Source organism: Anser cygnoides, chromosome 3, assembly GCF_040182565.1.
Source record: "Anser cygnoides isolate HZ-2024a breed goose chromosome 3, Taihu_goose_T2T_genome, whole genome shotgun sequence".
Lineage (NCBI taxonomy): Eukaryota > Metazoa > Chordata > Aves > Anseriformes > Anatidae > Anser > Anser cygnoides.
In genome coordinates, this window is record NC_089875.1 from 81,447,228 (window position 1) to 81,459,964 (window position 12,737).

General features: G+C 40.6%; 1 non-coding gene across 1 annotated transcript; it reads right to left on the minus strand.

Moving 5' to 3' along the window:
- Positions 1-205: 205 nt before the first annotated feature.
- Positions 206-277, minus strand: TRNAA-UGC (transfer RNA alanine (anticodon UGC)). Its single transcript has one exon. It is a non-coding gene; the product is annotated as a tRNA-Ala (tRNA).
- Positions 278-12,737: the final 12,460 nt, after the last annotated feature.

The window sequence follows — 12,737 nt, forward strand, 5'->3', positions numbered from 1 at the left end:
TTGTACACATTATTATTAGTACTATTATTATTACTATTATTATTATTATTTTCCTGTCTTAACAAACTGTCTTTATCTCAGCCCACAGGCTTCACTTTCCCGTTTCTCTCCCCCATCCCGGAGAGCAAGGTGGGGGGAGTGTGCAAATGGCTGTGTGGTGCTTAGCTGCCAGCTGGCATAAAACCACAACAGTCCTTTTGGCCAGTGGAGATGCCAGGGATTGAACCCAGGGCCTCATACATGCAAAGCATATGCTCTACCACTGAGCTACACCCCCCTGCCCCTTTTATAGAGCCCACCACCACTGTGACTGCTTGCCGTGCCTTGTACTGGAGTTCTAGCCTGTTTGACACTGCAGCAATCAGCGGTGGCGTGACTTCATTCAGGCCACGATAGTCCACTGTTAGTCTCCACTCACCATTAGACTTTCACACTGGCCATACGGGACTATTAAAAGGTGAATGAGTCTTGCTGATTGCTCCTTGGTTCTCCAGTTGGCGATTTAGCTTATGGATGGGAATCAGGGAGTCTCGGTTGGTGCGATATTGCCGCCGGTGCACAGTTGTGGTAGCAATTGGCACCTGCTGTTCTTTGACCCTCAGCAACCCCACAACAGAAGGGTCATCCGAGAGACCGGGCAAGGTAGGCAACTATTTAATGTCCTCTGTCTCTAAGGCAGCTACGCCAAAAGCCCACCGGAACCCTTTTGGGTCCTTGAAATATCCTCTTCTAAGATAGTCTATGCCAATGATGCACAGAGCATCCGGGCCAGTCACAATACGGTGTTTTTGCCACTCATTCCCAGTTAGACTCACTTCAGCCTCCAATACAGTTAACTGCTGGGATCCCCCCATCACCCCATAAATACAGATGGGCTCTGGCCCTTTATAGCTTGATGGCATTACAGTACACTGTGCACCGGTGTCTACTAAAGCCTTATACTTCTGTGCATCTGACGTGCCAGGCCATCAAATCCACGCAGTCCAATAAACTCGATTGTCCCTTTCCTCCCCCTGGCTGGAGGCAGGGCCCCTCTAATCTTGGTCAGAATCTTCATTTCCGTGTCTGAAGGACTGCCTGCTGGAAGTTGGAGCAGCAAGCTTCTCAGAGAACCCCTTTTTCCCCATTGTTTTTCCTTGCCACTCACATACCCGTGCCTCTAGGGTCGAGGTAGATTTTCCATCCCATTTTCTCATGTCCTCTCCATGGTCACGCATACCCCTGATAGCTGAGACACTGGTTTGTACAGGTGGGGAGGAAAATAATCTCTCTTCAAGTTGGTGGGCCTTTTCAGATAGTTTCTCCAAAGTATTCTCTTTTAGTTGGTGGACACTGGTTTGTTCAGGTGGGGAGGAAGATAAATTCTCTTCAAGTTGGTGGAACTTTTGATAAAGTTTCTCCACAGCTGTGACACAGGCCTGTAGGGAAGAGGAGAGACTTTCTTCGTACTGCCGGAGTTTTCTAATCAATTCATCCACTGTGGGTTCCTCATGTTCTTTCCAAGCCATTACTGCCAATGAGCTGGCATATGATGATGGTGCACTCCGTACAAACTTCTGCCACATGGGTCACGTACACTTGACTTTATCTGGATCTGTGGATATTTGTTCGTTGTCTAGGTCCCTATAAATCACCTTCCGTATGGCTAATTCACTCGGGTACTGGATTCCCTTCTCCATAGTGGTCCACTTGCCTGGTAGACATACAAGTTCTTCCTTGAAGGGATACCTTTCCTCCACAGCTGACATGAGATGCCTCCAGAGGCTGTAAGGTGGTGTTCCATCTCCAATTGTTTTGTCAATGCCTGCATCTCTAGGAAGGGATCCCAGCCGCCTGGCTTCCCTGCCCTCTAATTCCAGACAATTGGCTCTGGTGTCCCAGCACCGGAGCAGCCAGGTGACAAGCTGCTCACCTATACATCGACCAAAATCTTTTCGCACATCTTGTAGTTCACGCTGGTATAGGTTTCGGGTAGTTACTGTTGCTTTTCTGACATATTCATCTTCATCCTCCTGTTCCTCTGATGGCCTGGCCTCGTTTTCCCTGTACTTAGTCTTAGCAGAAGTTTCTCTGCGTTCTAGAGGACCTGAATCTCTATACCATATTTTCACACTGTCTACAGGGGCAACTTGCACTGCTACAGCTTGTTTCTCTGACCCAGCCACAGGGCCTGCCACAGGGGTTGGAATACACTCTGCAGGGGCAACTTGCACTTCTACAGCTCGTTTCTACGATCCAGCCACAGGGCCTGTCACAGGAGCTGGAACAACCACTGGGCCCATCACAGGAGCTGGAATGACCGCTGGGCCTGTCACAGGAGCTGGAACAACCACTGGGCCCATCACAGGAACTGGAATGACCGCTGGGCCTGTCACAGGAGCTGGAACAACCACTGGGCCCATCACAGGAGCTGGAATGACCGCTGGGCCTGTCACAGGAGCTGGAACAACCACTGGGCCCATCACAGGGGTTGGAGTGGCCACAGCAGCTGAAGTGGCCACAGGAGCTGGAGGGGCCACAGGAGCTGGAGAGGCCACAGGAGCTGGAGAGGCCACGGGAGCTGGAGTGGCTGCAGGGGCTGGAGCGGCCACAGGGGTTGGAGCGGCTGCAGGGTCCATCGTAGCGGTTGGAGTGGCTGCAGGGGTTGGAGTGGCCGCAGTGTCTGTCACTAAGTTTATAGTAGCATCAATTGCAGCTCGATAGGCATAGGCCAGACCCCAGCATGCTGCAGTGATTTGTATCTCTTTGGAATTGCCAAAGTAATGGCACCCCTTTTTCAAGCATTCTACCATTTTTTTTAGGATTTTGCAGTTGTTCAGGGGTGAATTTGCAAAACACTGGAGGTGCCCACTGCTCTAGGAACCTGCCCATATCCTTCACACCCTCCCTGCCACTCACAATTATTCCGCCTCAGGACAGATCTCTGGGTGAGATTCCTAAGCAGCTGTTTAACCTTAAACAAAATCTGATGTGCATTCAGGAGACATAAATAACAACATGCTGGTCTGAGTATCCAAAGGATATTCAACATCTTGAAGAACTATCGAAATTAGCTCAGAGGATAAGAGGGGGGGTGAAGGAGAAAGAGAGAGTGAACAAGTAGGAAAAAATATCTCCCCCTCTCCCCTCCACAGATTGGCTCCCTGAAGATAAAAGGCAATTGGTGTAATTGTTAATAGTTTCCAAGATATGGTTTCCAAAGTATAGAGTCGACGTCAGTGCTGAGTACACATACCAGGTTAGTCTCATGACCAGCAATTTCATCATATCATAAGCCAGTGTTACACCGCACAGTACCATAACAATCTTAAACTGGGGCCCGGAAAGGATAAACAGCGCGACAGGGAGCACATACAGAAAGTAACGTGCTATAAAACTCTATTTGGAAAACAAGCACAGCAGACTTGAGATCAAAGCAATCAACATTGTGACTAGCAACTATTAAACAGGTCTAATACTTATACCAATTTTAGTTTAACACACTCTGGTCAGATCTGTCATTATCTCAACCCTTCGTGCCCCACGTTGGGCACCAAAGGGACTGTTGTGGTTTTATCCCGGCTGGCAGCTAAGAACCACACAGCCGTTCACTCACTCTCCCCCCTCCCTCCCTGGGATGGGGGAGAGAAACAGGAAAGTGAAGCCTGTGGGTTGAGATTTTATTTTGAGTTTACTAAGACAGGATAATAATAATAATAATAATAATAATAATAATAATAATAATAATAATAATAATAATAATAATAATAATAATAATAATTGGTCTGTCCCCTCCCAGCTCCTGCTGCACCCCTAGCCTGCCCACCAGCAGGACAGAGCGAGAAGCTGGAAAGTCCTTGGCTTAGTGTAAGCACTGCTCTGCAACACTTAAAACATCAGCATGTTATCAGCACTCTTCTCATCCTAATCCAAAACATAGCACCCTACCAGCTACTAGGAGGAAAATTAACTCTATCCTAGCTGACACCAGGACAACTTTCTATGTCTCCTCTCTGGAGGAAGAAGAGAAGCAGGCATACCAAGTCATTTTTGCAAGTTACACAAACAAAGACTCATTTGAACAGCAATGGCCCTCTCTATAGAGAAAAGCTTGCATGCTAAGAGAGCAAGTTTTAATTTTGAAGTGTCCCTCTGTTAAAAACGATATTTCAGTGGAAGTAAAATGATAATTTGTGATGGTATTTTTTAGTAGTGCAATAAAACTTTTCTCTTTGTGAAAGTATTCCAAAAAACTATTTTTTTTTAAAATCTCTGTTTAGGACCCTAGGCCTGTTTTTGTACAGCTTTATCTCTGCAGTACATAGAGTGACAAAGATCTATATATTGCTGTGCAAAAATTGACAGAAATGATATATACAAACTCTGCCTGTACACAGAGTGCTCACATTTCAATGTTGTGTGTGTGTATGCGAAGTATTAGAACAGCCTGGAGCCGTATGCTCTTAGAGATAACAAATTTATACATGTGCTCAAACAATTAAGCAGGACTGGTATCCTTATCATATCCCGTCTGGAGCATGTTGTCTGTGCAAGGCACTGAGTATACTGAACATTGATTACTTCCTAACATAAGCAAAGCAATATGCAAAAGCTAGAACTGAGTCCTACTAATCTGTGGTTGATGCAATTTATTCATGATACTATTTTAGAAGCAGTATCTGAAATCACAATCTAGCACTGAGATTGCTGATGCAGAAGTAATATGTACAAATAGGAACTTTATAGGTAAAACTGAAGATCAAGGTGAAATATTTGGAAAAGCTCCTCTTAGCATTGTTCTACCAATGCATTTTCTCATTGTACTAAAATGAAAATAACTCTTAATCAGCAGTGGGTAGAATATAGACAACTGGAAGTTTTCATTTAAAACTTATGGTTGTCAGTAAATGAAAGATTTTTCCAGCATATGTTTTCCTTGAGGAAAAAAAAAAAAAAAAAAAGGTTTTGAAAAAGAAAGCAAATGGTAAAGGCAGCTTTGAAAGTGGAAAAGTTTGAAAGATCAAACTCAATCATGGTAAACCAAATCCTGAAGATGTAAAAGAAAAAATAATAATAATTCAAGTATAGAATTCACAAAATGGAAAAAAAAAAAAACCACAATGGTGACATTTTAAATTTTTTAATGAAAGAGATTTTCAATTTGTTCAGGCAGCTTTACTATTTTTCTGAAAAGCAGAAAATGCATTGACATTAAAAGCAACTGATTTATATAAACTTTCCTTCATGATTATTAAAAAAACCACAGACCACACTGGAAAACTATAGACAAACAGGAAAACCTATCACTTCCCGTATGTTTCGAAAGCCTCCAGGGGTTTATTGCCCTTTCTGAAAACACCATAATCAAGAATAACTTGATAACTAAACTTCTGTCTTGGTACCATTGCCTTAAAATTTATTAAGTTGCTTTGCAGACCTGATACCCTGTAGGGCTCAATTTTATAGCTTTTTTTTTTTTTTTTTTTTTTTTTCTGAGCGGTTATAAAGATTTACAATATTACATCGCAAAATACATGTCCAAACATTTGTTGTATTAACTGTATGGAAAATAACAAGCAGGATGTCATAAAGCTGGCAGAGAAAACATATACATGTTTTTTCTTGCCTTATACAAGATACAAAAAAATTTACAATGAGAATGTTTCATATCTGTGAAGCATGTGTTACTTTTTTTTTTTTTTTTCATGTACAACCAATATAATAGTATTTAGTGCGTTTGAGAATTCTTCAGCAGAATAAACCAATGGAATATCTCTATGTATAGTTTGGTATTTGTAATATGTTCAGTCTCATGCCCTTAAATTTGATGCTGTCTGAACCCTTTAAATCCACATGAACAGGAAAATGTTGAAGGCATAAGTTGCAGTAGATTTTTAACTCTGCTAAATCTCACTGGGGGTTAGGTATCTTGGTGTCATTTGAAGCTTTAAAAAACATCCCTTTAGGCTCCCAAATTAAAACAATCTCAGTTTTAAACAGGATGAAGAACTTGCAGTTCTTGTTTAATAAATTAGTTTCATTAGACTACCAGTGCAATAGCTTTTTGCGTGTTTTTCCTCTATGACACCATCCTTTACACTTATCCCCATTTATATAATTGTCATCAAGGGATGCTTTGAGTTCACAACATATAAAAAGTAAGGTTAAATAATAGTTAATATAGAAAAGGTAAAAAGGAGAAAAAGAAAAAAAAGGAAAATGTACAAGGAGCAGGTCTTCTCAAACATTCCGGTAGGGCTGGTGTAATTCCTAAATACAAGTAAACAAAAAAATAACATATAAATATGAATAATACTATAGTACTTTTTTAGGTAGCCAGACAAACTGTTTGTCAGAAAAAGGTCTTTGAATTTTGTTCTTCCTTTGGCCCTCTGGAAATAACAGGAAGAACAGACTCCATTGGATTGCTTCTCCTTCAGCTCCTGTAGCAGACCTGAAAAAAATTGCTTTAGGAACGAAATGTTCAGAGGGACTGTAGGACACCACTAGCTCCTGAAACAAAGAAAAGGTAGCTTCTGTCCATGTAAGATGATAATATTTTATATACATATATATATATAAAAGGTTATTACAATGTATACAAGATGTACATACTCATATTTTAAAACAGATTGTCAGTACTGAAATTCCCTTGATTCAAAGAAGGCATTACACATTGTGACCCCTCTTTATCTGTCTACAGGATCCAGGCTACTCCTAGAGCATGTTTGAATTAGCTTGCATGTCAAATGAACAGGACCAATGAAAAGCAGTGAGAGTTTTATCCTCTTTTCAGTGATTACAGAGAAAGCAAGATTTTTAACTCAGTCTTAAAGTCTAGAAGAAAAAACTTGCCACACTGCTCTACATCAATACATTTAGTCAATATGTGGACATGTACTATGTAGATGCAAGAATGAAATGTAATTGTGTTTTATCTCTATACTAAATAGTATGTGATACTGGCTTTTAAATTAAAATAAATATACAAACACTATGTAAGTTTATAGCCTAAACTAGAGATAGCAGAAAACAAATGAGATAATAGATCTTATCTACCAAAAAAGGAAATATTTAGTTCCACCCACAGTTGAAACAATATTCTCTTCCACTCACTTCATGGGGAACAAAGAACAAGTAAAAATCCCTTTTGTGTTTGGAATTATTCATTTTTTTGCCCTGAGTTGAAATATTACTTAATCTTTGTTCTTCCACAAAGAAATCCATACCATAAAATATAATTAGAACTACCTCTTGTCCGTGAGAAATAAGATATGCAGAATAACTTCATCTGAGTTTATTGGAAAGCTGGATGCAGAACTGCTTCTAATTTCCGTGAAAAAAAAAAAAAAAAAAAAAAAAAGCCACCCTGCATTGGGGTAAAAAAAATCCTTTAAAAAATCCTTTTTTTTTTTTTCCACAATAACAAAACTCTACAATTTCATTTTTGGAAAAACAAAAAAATAAGCAAACTTCCTTCCTTCCTTCCTTCCTTCCTTCCTTCCTTCCTTCCTTCCTTCCTTCCTTCCTTCCTTCCTTCCTTCCTTCCTTCCTTCCTTCCTTCCTTCCTTCCTTCCTTCCTTCCTTCCTTCCTTCCTTCCTTCCTTCCTTCCTTCCTTCCTTCCTTCCTTCCTTTCCTTTCCTTTCCTTTCCTTTCCTTTCCTTTCCTTTCCTTTCCTTTCCTTTCCCTTCCCTTCCCTTCCCTTCCCTTCCCTTCCCTTCCCTTCCCTTCCCTTCCCTTCCCTTCCCTTCCCTTCCCTTCCCTTCCCTTCCCTTCCCTTCCCTTCCCTTCCCTTCCCTTCCCTTCCCTTCCCTTCCCTTCCTTCCCTTCCCTTCCCTTCCCTTCCCTTCCCTTCCCTTCCCTTCCCTTCCCTTCCCTTCCCTTCCCTTCCCTTCCCTTCCCTTCCCTTCCCTTCCCTTCCCTTCCCTTCCCTTCCCTTCCCTTCCCTTCCCTTCCCTTCCTTCCCTTCCCTTCCCTTCCCTTCCCTTCCCTTCCCTTCCCTTCCCTTCCCTTCCTTCCCTTCCTTCCCTTCCCTTCCCTTCCCTTCCCTTCCCTTCCTTCCCTTCCCTTCCCTTCCCTTCCCTTCCCTTCCCTTCCCTTCCCTTCCCTTCCCTTCCCTTCCCTTCCCTTCCCTTCCTTCCCTTCCCTTCCCTTCCCTTCCCTTCCCTTCCCTTCCCTTCCCTTCCCTTCCCTTCCCTTCCCTTCCCTTCCCTTCCCTTCCCTTCCCTTCCCTTCCCTTCCCTTCCCTTCCCTTCCCTTCCCTTCCCTTCCCTTCCCTTCCCTTCCCTTCCCTTCCCTTCCCTTCCCTTCCCTTCCCTTCCCTTCCCTTCCCTTCCCTTCCCTTCCCTTCCCTTCCTTCCCTTCCCTTCCCTTCCCTTCCCTTCCCTTCCCTTCCCTTCCCTTCCCTTCCCTTCCCTTCCCTTCCCTTCCCTTCCCTTCCCTTCCCTTCCCTTCCCTTTCCTTTTTCCTCTGAAAGCCTTCATATTAAAGACACTTGCCTTTCCTGAATGAAAAACATTCCCACTTAAATATTCTGAACAATTTTTATTGAACTCTGATAGGCTTTCTTCTGATTAATGCAAATTATAAAGCCAGTGCAACACTTGTAAGAAATTCCAACAGAGGCAATTGATTCCATTGTAACTTAGAACAGAAAGAATCACCTGCAATGTTGAGCAGTTTATTTTCTATGTGCTCTTGGCACTGTGGCTAATACTACCCATTCTGGTTAACAACAATGGCAGAATGTGGACAAACGAGAATTTGTGCACAAATTCTCTATTATTCAATATTATTCTAAAGAAAGGTGGTTTAATATAGTCAACTCAGTAGTCATAGTAAAGCAACAAAATTGTCTTTATACTCTAGTCTTTAATTCTAATAGCTAGTAAGTGCTTGACATTGGTTGAGATTCTATGGTTTGTGTCATGCAGGATGAGTATATGTAGTGGTTCTTCTGGTCTGGAAATCCATGAATCTGTAAAAAACTGGATTAGATGAAAACTGATGACCTAGATCTAAAAGATTCTGTCTCTCATTAATAATCTACTAAAGAACTGGCTCACTAAATATTTTTTTTCTCTATTTCTCTCTGGTAATAATAATACGGAGAAAAAAACAAACAAACAAAAAAAAACCTTCTGAAAGTTCAGAGATTCAGTTCAGTCAATATAAACCGCTAAGTGCTCAGTTGGTTATTTAGGCTTTTATGAATAGTCAAAGCCTTGGAGATATATTTTCTTCTTATCACCTCAATTTTTTACTATATTTCATGAAATAAGTTTACCACTCTGAGTTTGTTTCTGTCGCATGTTTTTCAGTCATGAATTATCGCAGTTTGTCAGATAACTAAGTAGTTTGGTAGAGTAATGAGGTCTGTCAGAAGAGCTATATGTTTCCTACTAAAGCCTCTGTTCTGCAAACCTTTTAAGTACTTAGCATACAAGTATGTTTGAGTCCCAGTGATGACAAGGCTTCAACACGTATTTATGTGGTAGGTTGAACAGCAATATATTTTCTGACCTCCCTGATAGTCTTGTGCTTATATATCTATAAAAAGCTGACAACTATCTAATAGGATTCAATATGAGAAAACATCAGAAATAAAATGAAAATGAAAATAAGGAAGGAAAATACAAACAATTATTTTCTGAATCTTTCTGGCACAAGAGAGCACACAGATAACTCTCTGATGTCTGAGTAGTGTTATAATCAGATGAGTAATTATTTAAGGTAGAGAGATTTTTGCTTAAATCAAATAAGCATCCCAGCACTTCTGTATTATGCATATTCATAGCAAACAAGTTAAGGTAGCCTTCCTGGTTGTCCTGGGCTAAGCCTTGGAAAGATCTAGAATAAAGGCAAAAAATGTTTCTTCCACCCTAATGCTACGGCTGCCTGATCATCAAGCTTGAAGGGAGAAGAAAGAAAAGTAGACACCTTTTTAAGATTGGTGACAATTAAATAAAATATCTCATTAAAATATTGTTTTAATAATGCACTGCACACATCCTCTTTCTTCCATATCTCTAAACCAAAAGACACAAAATAATATCATAAGCAACTGATGTGCTTATAAGCACCACACCTTCAGGAGAGTTATGGTTCTGTTAATATAGGTGTATTTCAAGAATGGAGGGGGGAAAAAAGAAAAAAGGAAAGGAAAGGAAAGGAAAGGAAAGGAAAGGAAAGGAAAGGAAAGGAAAGGAAAGGAAAGGAAAGGAAAGGAAAGGAAAGGAAAGGAAAGGAAAGGAAAGGAAAGGAAAGGAAAGGAAAGGAAAGAAGGAAAGGAAAGGAAAGGAAAAGGAAAGGAAAGGAAAGGAAAGGAAAGGAAAGGAAAGGAAAGGAAAGGAAAGGAAAGGAAAGGAAAGGAAGAAAGGAAAGGAAAGGAAAGGAAAAAGGAAAGGAAAAAGGAAAGGAAAGGAAAGGAAAGGAAAGGAAAAAGGAAAGGAAAAAGGAAAGGAAAGGAAAGGAAAGGAAAGGAAAGGAAAGGAAAGGAAAGGAAAGGAAAGGAAAGGAAAGGAAAGGAAAGGAAAGGAAAGGAAAGGAAAGGAAAGGAAAGGAAAGGAAAGGAAAGGAAAGGAAAGGAAAGGAAAGGAAAGGAAAGGAAAGGAAAGGAAAGGAAAGGAAAGGAAAGGAAAGGAAAGGAAAGGAAAGGAAAGGAAAGGAAAGGAAAGGAAAGGAAAGGAAAGGAAAGGAAAGGAAAGGAAAGGAAAGGAGGAAAGGAAAGGAAAGGAAAGGAAAGGAAAGGAAAGGAAAGGAAAGGAAAGGAAAGGAAAGGAAAGGAAAGGAAAGGAAAGGAAAGGAAAGGAGGAAAGGAAAGGAAAGGAAAGGAAAGGAAAGGAAAGGAAAGGAAAGGAAAGGAAAGGAAAGGAAAGGAAAGGAAAGGAAAGGAAAGGAAAGGAAAGGAAAGGAAAGGAAAGGAAAGGAAAGGAAAGGAAAGGAAAGGAAAGGAAAGGAAGGAAAGGAAAGAAAGGAAAGGAAAGGAAAGGAAAGGAAAGGAAAGGAAAGGAAAGGAAAGGAAAAAAGGAAAGGAAAGGAAAGGAAAGGAAAGGAAAGGAAAGGAAAGGAAAGGAAAGGAAAGGAAAGGAAAGGAAAGGAAAGGAAAGGAAAGGAAAGGAAAGGAAAGGAAAGGAAAGGAAAGGAAAGGAAAGGAAAGGAAAGGAAAGGAAAGGAAAGGAAAGGAAAGGAAAGGAAAGGAAAGGAAAGGAAAGGAAAGGAAAGGAAAGAAGGAAGGAAGGAAGGAAGGAAGGAAGGAAGGAAGGAAGGAAGGAAGGAGGAAGGAAGGAAGGAAGGAAAGTATATGTCAAGAGTTCCAAAAAGATGCTATGAAAACCCAGAAAATGTAGAACTCAAATTTAATTTAAGCTCTAGGGAATGGTGATAAAAATTACAAAATTTCCACATGAATAAGTAACATGAGAAGACCCATACAAGAGTGACACAAAGTTCATGTAATACAGGAATATGTAAAAATGACAGGCTTTCAAATCCAATTGCAAAAATGAAACCATCATGAAGAACCATGTTCCAGTGGAATCCTTCAGGAACTGATTTCAGACCTGACACAGCTTGACAGTTTTACCAATTATCAAGAAGGAGAAATGTGGGAAAGTTTATGAAAGAATGATAAGCAGTGGAAAGGCTCTCCCAACAAAACGCAGTCTGGACCACTTGGTAAAGTGGGGCTTAAATATACAGTTTACAAGTACAGCCAGATGCAATCCTGGTTGCATGAAAAAGAATGCAGGAAATGCGACCTGTGTGGGGAAGTCTACTCAGGTACAGGAAGGGAGTTTGCAGAGGGTTTGATATTTATAGTGAATTATCCATTAGACACAGGTACACTGTACAGTAGAGCAGCTATAGATCTAAACAGATTTATAGATCTGTGAGCAGAGAAGTATCACAAAGTGGCAAGAAAGATATTGCCTCCTTCATCAGCACACTAGTAACAGCCATTTGCTGTCTTAAATTTTGTCCACGATTGTAGGACTACAACAGACAGGAAAACAATCAGAAAAGAACAAGCATGATTAGCACATTGAACTAATGCAAACATGCATTTTATTGAGAGAATCAAGAATTCATCCTTATGTACCAGAAAGAAGGTGACTATATCCCAGTTTGAATGCTTGTATGAGAAACAAATTATAGAAGGTTGGAATTTCAAGCTGGGTACATTCTGATTACAAAACTGAAGTTAGATTAATATGCATATTTTGCATACACATGCATACGCATGCATACGCATGCAATACGCATGCAGTGCGACATCAAATAATCTTGAAAAGATGTTATGCAGACTTGTGGTGAATTTTCTGTTACTACCAAAGTTTACATCAAAAAAGGATTTTTTTTCTAAGCAGTATACTTATTACTGGACCTACTGTTGATGAGAATTACAACATGGCTTTTTTTCTTTTTTTTTTTTTAATCCTCTCCCCCTAACATTATTTGTTTCAATTTAACATAGTACTCTGCTTGGAAGTGTCATAATATTCTTAATTTGTTAAAGGCATAGAAGGACACAAATTAAGGACATATTAAGACTGTGCTCTACATTTTTAATAACACTAATTAATATGATATTGTAGTGAGTTTATGTGGCAAGCTTTTGGTAGCAGAGGCCATAGGGGTGGCTTCTGTGGGAAGGATCTAGAAGCTGGCCCATGTTTTGTAAGGGCCCCACTGCTGACCAGAGCTGAGCCAATAAGTGATGTTTTTCCACCTTTGTGAGAGCATATTTAAAACAGGG